A 9779-nucleotide genomic window follows, 5' to 3' on the forward strand; every position below is an offset into this window, starting at 1 on the left:
TATTCCCCCAAAATAAATAAATCAAACAAATGAGGGCTCCCCTGGTAGTGCAGTGGTTAAGAATCCGCCTGCCGATGCAGGGGACATGGGTTCGAGCCCTGGTCCGGGAATATCCCACATGCCGCGGAGCAACTAAGCCAGTGTGCCACAACTACTGAGCCTGTGCTCTAGAGCCCGTGAGCCACAACTACTGAGCCCGCGTGCCACAACTACTGAAGCCCGCACGCCTAGAGCCTGTGCTCTGCAACAAGGGAAGCCACCACAACGAGAAGCCTGAGCACTGCGACAAAGAGTAGCCCCCGCTCTCCACAACTAGAGAAAGCCCGCATGCAGCAACGAAGACCCAACGCAGCCGAAAATAAATAAATAAATTTATTAAAAAAAAAAAAAAAGAGAATGTGGAAGGAACCCAAAATGGTGTACAAACAGTAACATATGGATCTAACTGTATTTTAAATAAAAAAACACAGTCACACTGAAAGAGTGATGAAGAAAAGAACTACCCTGAAATAATTTTGGGAAACAGTATCTTGTCTGGATTCTGCAAGGTTAAAGACAAAAATAACTGTACATAAATTCTGTAATAGAATTAGGAATATGGGCTAGCAATTCTGACACTACTTTATGGGCATGCTAGAGCTGAATAATTAAGTAAAAACACTATTAAAAAATAAACAAAAATTGTGGGCTTCCCTGGTGGCGCAGTGGTTTAGAATCCGCCTGCCAATGCAGGGGACACGGGTTCAAGCCCTGGTCTGGGAAGATCCCACATGCCGCGGAGCAACTAAGCCCGTGTGCCACAACTACTGAGCCTGTGCTCTAGAGCCCACGAGCCACAACTACTGAGCCCACGTGCAACAAAGACTGAAGCCTGGGTGCTTAGAGCCCATGCTCCGCAGCAAGAGACGCCAACACAATGAGAAGCCCGCGCGCCGCAGGGAAGAGTAACCCCCACTCGCTGCAACTAGAGAAAGCCTGCACGCAGCAACGAAGACCCAATGCAGCCCAAAATAAATAAATAAAATGTAAAATAAAATAAACAAAAATTGTGACATCTACTTTTGCTTCCATATCTAAAGAAGTGTCTTCCTTCAAGCCCAGGATTACCCTTCTCCCTTGTTCTTTTTTTTTTTTTTTCTCCTCTCCCTTTGCTCTTAATCTCAGAGTCCTAACCACTGGACCGCCAGGGAAGTCCCTAAATGCACAATATTCTTGAAAGAATGAATCTTGATTTCCTTTCCTACCCTAATGATCTGGGTTGACTATATAGAAAACTTCATCTACCCTTACCTCAGCTTCTTAAATCCTAGACATAGTCCTAAGTAGTCAGGTCCCTTTTCCTCTTCTCTGGGCCCCACCCAGAGTTCTCCATTGAGCACAGAAGCTTCCAAGAAACTTGGAGATCCGAAGCTCCAATGTTCCCCCCTATTCTAGCAGCCTTTTCCCTTCTGAGTTTCTTAAAGGTGAAATTATTCTCCCCTGCTTGCCTAAGCAAGAGAATATTGGAGGGGCAGGGCACAGGAGGATGGGCAGTATTGTTTTACTTTCCATTGTAAGTTACCTCCTAGCAATAATTTCCTGCATTTCTGTGGTAGCTTTAATACAGACTATACTGTAATTCCTGGGTGGTTCCCATGGCCCTTCCCTAAGGTGGAGGCTGAGAGAACTACTTTACAACGTCAACATTTGATTATATATATATATATATATATATATAAATTAATTAATTTTGGGCTGCGTTGGGTCTTCGTGGCTGTGCACGGGCTTTCCCTAGTTGCGGCGAGCGGGGGCTACTCTTCGCTGTGGTGTGCGGGCTTCTCATTGCGGTGGCTTCTCTTGTTGCGGAGCATGGGCTCTAGGAGCACAGGTTTCAGTAGTTGTGGCACGTGGGCTCAGTAGTTGTGGCGCATGTGCTTAGTTGCTCCCCGGCATGTGGGATCTTCCCGGACCAGGGCTTGAACCCGTGTCCCCTGCATTGGTAGGCAGATTCTTAACCACTGTGCCACCAAGGAAGTCCCTGATTATATTTTTTTGCAGGGATTTCCAGGAATTGGGTCACCACCCACTTTTTGGTCTTTTTTGGTCATCCTCAGAACTGTCATGGCACCTGTGGGTGTGTCATTTAGCATATGCTAAAGTATTACAATGAGCATATAATGAGGCTCAAGGTCCACTGGAAGTTGAATCTTCCACCATCTTGGGCCTGATAGGTTCTAACCAGTTTTTGTCATGTCCTCTGGCTATGTCATTCCTTTAAAGGTTGTGCCCTGCTCTCTTCCCTCCTGTTTCATAATTTTCTTTAAAATTGTTCAGCAAATAATAAATATGGCAAAATATTAATTGTTGATTCTGGAAGGGAATATAGCTATTCACTGTACTAATCTTTCTACTTTTTTCTATGTGTGAAAGTTTTCATATTAAGAACCCCCACCTTGGACTTCCCTGGTGGCGCAGTGGTCAGGAATCCGCCTGCCAATGCAGGGGACACGGGTTCGATCCCTGGTCCGGGAAGATCCCACATGCTGCGGAGCAACTAAGCCCGTGTGCCACAACTACTGAGCCTGCGCTCTAGAGCCCGCAAGCCACAACTACTGAGCCCGTGCGCCACAACTACTGAAGCCCGTGTGCCTAGAGACCGTGCTCCGCAGCAAGAGAAGCCACCACAATGAGAAGCTGGCGCACCACAACAAAGAGTAGCCCCAGCTCACCACAACTAGAGAAAGCCCACATGCAGCAATGAAGACCCAATGCAGCCAAAATAAATAAATAAATAATATACACAACATAAAAAAATTTTTTTTAAAAAAGCACTGAAAAAAAAAGAACCCCCACCAAAAAAATATATATGGAAAAATTCTTATACATAAAGAAATCAAGAAAGTAATCTCATCCATTTTCCTATGCTTACTTTAACTCCCTCAAAGAAGTGATAATCCATTCCTCAAAAAGAACTCTACCTACTTCAATTGCCACTTCTCCCCTTCACATTCTGTATTTGGAAGCAAAACTGATGACTCTCCTTTGTATTTGAAGATCACCTTTAGGTTTTTCCTTCAGCCTCCTGTCCTCTACTTCATGAGAAACAACTCTCAATTCCTTACATCCCTTCTCTCTGCATAATTGGGGGCAGGGAAGAGGAAGAGAGATATTTTGTGCCTTGATTTTGCCACATTCCAAATTATGAGATAACTGGTAATGTTGGAGCTGTCTACTAAATGCTTCAAATTTATTGTTGAAACAAAGTTTAACTTTAAAATGGTTTCTTCTAGGGAACTCCCTGGTGGTCCTGTGGTTAGGGCTCGGCGCTTTCACTATGCAGTGCGGCCAAAAATAAATAAAATAAAATAAAATGCTTTCTTCTAATACTTTAGGGCTTCCTTTCCCTGTTGGGTTTGGGGGTGGAATGATATGTCATATTTTTTTGGCCGCTCCTAGCAGCTTGTGGGATTTTAGTTCCCTCACCAGGGATTGAACCTGGGCCCTCGGCAGTGGGAGTGCAGGGTCCTAACCACTGGACTGCCAGGAAATTCCTGAGATGTCATTTTAATAACATGTCATGGGTAAAATATAATGAGAAAAGTGAAACTCAGTATATTCCGAAAAAGAAAAACAAAACAAGAATAAAAATGTTTTTCCTCAGGTAAGTTTTAAATTATATTTTACTGGCTTTAACTTCCATTACATGGACAATTGGAAATTGACTTCAATTTCAAGTGCAACTCCTAAGAAGCTTGATATTTTGATATATTCTCCATCCAGTAAGTGTAGGTTTCTTACTCTAGGAGAGGGAAGCAGCCTCTTTGCACCTTAAAGCCAAATTCAAGGAGTAAGATGTTTAAGTCTGAGAACCTGTACTCTTGTTTGGCTCAGGTCCAACAGATGGAGTATTGGACAAAATGAGATACATTCATGTTTTCTTATATGTGGTCAGAAAAAAAAGAAAGATCTTTGTATCTGGTTTTCTTTATGCTAGTTTTTGGTGGAAAATCTATAATTGGATAAGACAAACTCAAATCAGCCACATATTTTACTTTATTGCCTCAAGCTTTTTTTTTTTTTTCCGGGCTGTGCAGCTTGTGTGATCTTCGTTCCCCAATGAGGGATTGAACCCAGGCAGTGAAAGCACAGAGTCCTAACCACTGGACCGCCAGGGAATTCCCTCAAGCTCTTTTGTAGACATCTCAAGAACAGTCATCTCTTTATCTGAGGACAACTCCCAAGGATGTGCCCATTCTATCTAAATGTCTCTGGCCCATCACAATTCAGTCAGCCATTTCTGCATAACAACCACCACAAAATCTAGTAGCTTAAAGCAAAAACTTACTTCTTACTATTTTGTGGGTTGGATGGGCACAGCTGGTTTTTCTGCTCCATGTCATATCAGCTGGGGTCAGTCATGTGACAGTCTTCTGGAGGCTTGGCTGAGTCTGCGTGATCCAAGATGGCCTAATACATCGGTTAGTTGGTGCCTGCTGTTGGCCAGAGCTTTTCTCTTCACATAAACTCTCAAGCAGGATAGCTGGACTCCAAGGCTCCAAGAGAGTGAAAAGTGGAAGTTGCCAAGTCTCTTGCGTCCTAAGCCTCAAATTGTCACAGCTTTATTTCCAACACATTCTCATGGTTAAAGCAAGTAGCAAGGCCAGTCCAGATTCAAGGTGTGGGGAAATAGATGCCACCTCTTGAAGAGAAGAGTAGCATGTATATATAGAAATGAGAGGAACTATTGGTAGCCATCTTTGCAGACAGTTTACCACACATGGGGAAGGAGAAGACTAAAAAGAAGGGAAAAGCTTTTAGTTCAGAAAAGAGGAGAAACATGAGACGAGACAGGAAGTAAAACAATAGAGGTACGCTTCTACAATGCTTTTGTGAGTTAGTATTCTAGAATTCCCCCAGGAAAACTAGCTGAAGGTTTATGTATGTTTGTTTTAATAAGGGAAGGCAACGTCATTCATTTCATCTGCCCCCTTAGTCTTAAGTCCAGGATGTCAGGAAAAATTTATATATAGACATATATATTTATATATTAAGTGTTGTGTTTAGAACATGGGTTCTCAAGAAAAACTGCTTGAGTTCAACTCCTGCAACCACCACCTAGGCAGTTACCTAATTTCTCTAAGCCTTAGTTTCCTCATTTTAAAATGACCTTAAAAGCTATACCTACTTTATTGGATTATTGTGGGGGTTAAATAAGATAATATACTTATTACACTATTTAGCAGATAGTAAAAACTGGATGAATGTTAGTTGTTATTATTAAATCTATTGTCTGTCCTCATTTGGTAGAGAATCTTCCACTGGAATAGCATAGGGGAGGGCTACATCCTGGTGCCAGTCTAAGTTAATTATTTTGGCCTTCTGGGTTAAGGATCCATAACTTACTCATTTTGCTTTTTCCCCTGTCTCTGTAGACAAAGAGTATCAAAACTGTAATATTTACAGTAGGTGAGCATTAGAGGTCACCTGCCCTTCCATGTAATGGACAAATCCTCAAAGGGTCTCAATATAACCTAACCTCTATTAGAGATATTATTATCCAATAATAATGCCAAACATTTGTAGACTGTTTTACAGTTTGTAATGCCTTTTCATATTCATTATTTAATTCTCACCATTCTGTGAGATATTAACCTCATTTTACACTTAAGGAAACTGAATCTCAAGGGGATCAAATTACATTCATGTCCAATATTACATAGATTTTTAAGTGGCAGAATTAGTATTTGAATCCAGTGTTACAATATCTACAATTCAGTTTAAAATATTTCAACATAAACAGTGAAATATGGGTATGTTAGCTTAAAATTATACTCTAGGTGTGGCTAGCATTCTAATTGGGAATTCACACTCCATAGGGATTACCAGAAGCACTTCAGTTGTCTTAACTCTGATCAACATTAGACATTTTGCATATTAAACTAATGAAATGTCAGAAATTAACTTATATTGGAGACATTAATGGATTATTAATTGGAATAATGGATGTTAGAAATGAGCTCTGATTGTTTAAAATAGTGGTACTGTGGATTGGCTAAAATACTTAAAACACTCCCCATGCTTACATGAATTGGTAATGGTACATGAAATGATAAAACAAAAAAATTTCAGTTAAAATCAAGCAAGGCCTATACCCTGTGTCCTTAGGGATGGAACCTAACACTCAGTATCTAAAAGGTTCAATGTCTTGCCACTGCAGTGGGGGATTTGTAGTTGCCTGATAACTCTAAGGGTAATAAAATCCTGATTTTGTAGTATTACTGCAACTATCTTTTTTTTAAAGTATTTACTTATTTATCTATTTTTGGCTGTGTTGGGTCTTAGTTGCAGCACGCAGAATCTTTCATTGCGGTGCGCAGGCTTCTCTCTAGTTGTGGTCCGCCAGCTCAGTTTCCCCACAGCATGTGGGATCTTAGTTCCCAGACCAGGGATTGAACCCACGTCCCCTGCATTGGAAGGTGGATTTTTAACCACTGGACCGCCAGGGAAGTCCCTATTGCATCTATCTTGATTCAAGCTTCATGCCAAATGTGGTGGGAACATAGAACACGGTGCTTAGGGTTTTTATTTTTATTTTTTGGCTGTGTTGGGTCTTGTTGCTGTGCGCGGGCTTTCTCTTGATGCGGTGAGCGGGGGCTACTCTTCATTGTGGTGCGTGGGCTTCTCATTGCAGTGGCTTCTCTTGTTGTGGAGCACAGGCTGTAGGCACACAGACTTCAGTAGCTGTGGTGTGCGGGCTCAGTAGTTGTGGCTTGCAGGCTCTAGAGCTCAGGCTCAGTAGCTGTGGCCCACGGGTTTAGTTGCTCTGCGCCATGTGGGATTTTCCCCAACCAGGGATCGAACCCATGTCCCCTGCATTGGCAGGTGGATTCTTAACCACTGCGCCACCAGGGAAGTCCCTAGATTTTTAAAAATTGTTTTATTTTGGCTTGCTAGTAAATATTTATTTAACACTGTTGGCCTAAAACAAAAGTTATTTCACCAGCCAAAGGGGATTTATTCAGAAGCATCACAGAATTGCAACTTGGCACATGCAACTATGTGAACCACAAACAAGTCTGAGTGAAAGCAAAGGAGAAGAAAGTTTTATAGAAGAGAAGTAGAAGTTGGGAGGAACCTTACAAACAAAATGTCCATTGGAGGAAACTAGGAGTTCAAAGTATAGTGGCTTTTCATTGGCTAAGTTGTCACAGTCTTACTGGCTGAGCTGTTGCCAGGCGAGAAGAACATTTTTCTTCCTCCTCCTGCCTTAGTAAAATAGTGTTAGTTCCTTCTGGAGATGCAAAGTAGGTCTCTTCCTGTTGGGATTTGTATTGATGTCCAGTGGCACCTGCCTGAGAGCTCCCCATTGTGGCCTTGCCACTCAATTTTAGTGAGGTTTCCCTTTATTTTCACAATACTAAATGTCATTTTCTGACTTATAAACTTATGTTCTTTTTATTACATGGCAGCTATTCCAGTTTCTCTACTATCCTCCTGTAGTTTTTTGTTTTTTGTTTTCTTTCTGCTTGTTTAGGCGGTGGCAGCTGCCCAGGGGCATTTGAGCTGGCTGACCTGCACCCACAGGCCACTTCAGATCCAGGACTGCCCGTGGGGCCTTGGTAGCCATGGAGGGCAGTGTCTGTGAGCACCCAGACCCAACTCCAGAGGAGCAGATGGAGCTGGAGAATGTCTCACTGTTGAAGCAGAAGCTGCTGCTGGAGATCCACTACCTGCAGGAGGAGCTCAGCGAAGTCATGAGCGAGATGGCCTGGAGGCCAGTGAGGGCAGTGAATCCTTGCAATAGGATTGGAACATGGCAATGGTTAGGAAGAACTCCAACAAGGACCCCAAGAAGGGGGATCTAGTTCTTGGTGGAGAACAAACTTCTCCAGTACACACCCAAGGTGTTCACTTCCTGTTTCCTGTTCAAGGGCAAGGGCCTGAACAAGACAGCCGCAGGGACTACCTAGGGGAGAGGGAAAAGCTGAACCTAGCAATGCTCCATACCTTCATGGATCTGCGTGACTGGTGCAGGCCCTCAGGCAATTTCTATGGAGCTTCCTGCCTCCCCAGAGAGGCCCAGAAGATTGACCAGATGATGGAAGCCTTTGCCCAGCAATACTGCTGGTGCAACCTTGGGGTTTTCGAGTCCACACATGTGTGCTATGTGCTGTCCTTTGCCCGGGATAATGCTGAACACCAGCCTTCACAATCCCAACATCTGGGAACAAGCCAGGCCCAGAGCATTTTGTGACCATGAACCAGCACAGCAAGTAGGGTGGGACCTGCCTGAGGAGCTGATCAGGAACCTCTAGGACCACACCAAAAATGAGCCCTTCAAGATTCCAGAGGATGATGGGGATGATCTGACTTTCTTTAGCCAGCACCTGCAGGGCTGGCTTCTTAAGCTGGGAGGGAAAGGGGGCCAGGTGAAGAGTGGAAGCAGCGCTGGTTAATCCTCATAGACAACTGCCTCTACTATTTTGAGTAGACGACAGACAGGGAGCCCAGAGGAATCATCCCCCTGAAGAATCTGAGCATCAGAGAGGTGGATGACACCCAGAAACCTAACTGCTTTGAGCTTTATATCCCTAATAACAAGGAGCAGCTCATCAAAGCCTGCAAAATGGAGGCAGATGGTTGGATGGTTGAGGGAAACCATGTGGTGTACCTGATCTCGGCCCCCATGCAGGAGGAGAAGGACCAGTGGATCAAGTCCGTCCAGGCAGCTGTGAGCACGGGCCCCTTCTAGAGTTGCTGGCGGCAAGGAAGAAGTGGATTTCTGTTAAGAAGAAGTAGGAACAGCCCTGCCCCTTTGCCCCCACTCCATTATTTATTATAGAACTGCCTGCCCCAGTGGCTGGCTGGGTCCTGCAGCTGTGGATCCTGGTGCCCTATTTGGAAAATTCATCACCTCTAGCACCTCTCTTTTATTTGTAATCAACACGCTGTTGGTAATCATTAATTATTTAAACACCAAATAAATAAATAAACAAATAAGTAAAAGTGGGAGATTTCCTACTTGGTGGGGTGGTTATTCTAAATAAAACATTAGCAAAGAGAATCCATCAGTGTGCAAAAGAATAATACTCACAACTAAGTAAACATTATTTTTGGAATGTGGGGGTGGTTTAATATTGAGAAAACCAATCACTATAACTTATTATGATCGTATTAGGATTATTATTAATAAATGCTGAAAAACTTTTCACAAAAGTCAGTGTTCATGCATAACAATATAAATAAGTAACAATAAGTCTAAGTAAATAAGAATTCAAGGAAACAACTTAAATATAATAAAAGCTATATATCCAAACAAATTACAAATATTATCCTAAATGGTAAAACACTACAGCATTTCATTTAAAATCATAAACTAGTAAGGATGTCCCATTACCATTTACTATTTTGTATTTAAATTTTAAATTTTTATCAAAATTACACAAGCACATGGTTTAAAAGAGTCATTCAACTCTATAATATATGTTATGAAAAAATAACCAGCCCCAACAGTCTCACTCCCCATTTCCACTCAGAGACAATCTCTTATTAAGGAAAACATACAGAAATCAATACCTTTTCTCTGTTTTAGCAATAGGCACCTGGAAAACCAGGGTAGGTTGCTGATGAAGAAAGAGCTATGCAGGAAAAATGCCAGAACTACTGCTCTGGCCAAGATAGAGTAACAGGGATCTGATCTAATCAAACTAGACAATATATGAAACAATTGTTTTCAAGACATTGAATGTCAGGTAATAAGGACAGTGATTACTTAAGAATGACAAATGAGGGACTTACCT

General features: G+C 42.4%; 1 pseudogene; it reads left to right on the top strand.

Moving 5' to 3' along the window:
• Positions 1–7604: 7604 nt before the first annotated feature.
• On the top strand, positions 7605–8919 carry LOC137775813 (cytohesin-2 pseudogene; annotated as a pseudogene).
• The last annotated feature ends 860 nt before the right edge of the window (positions 8920–9779 follow it).

The sequence above is a fragment of the Eschrichtius robustus genome, chromosome 13 (genome assembly GCF_028021215.1).
Source record: "Eschrichtius robustus isolate mEscRob2 chromosome 13, mEscRob2.pri, whole genome shotgun sequence".
NCBI classification, from domain to species: domain Eukaryota; kingdom Metazoa; phylum Chordata; class Mammalia; order Artiodactyla; family Eschrichtiidae; genus Eschrichtius; species Eschrichtius robustus.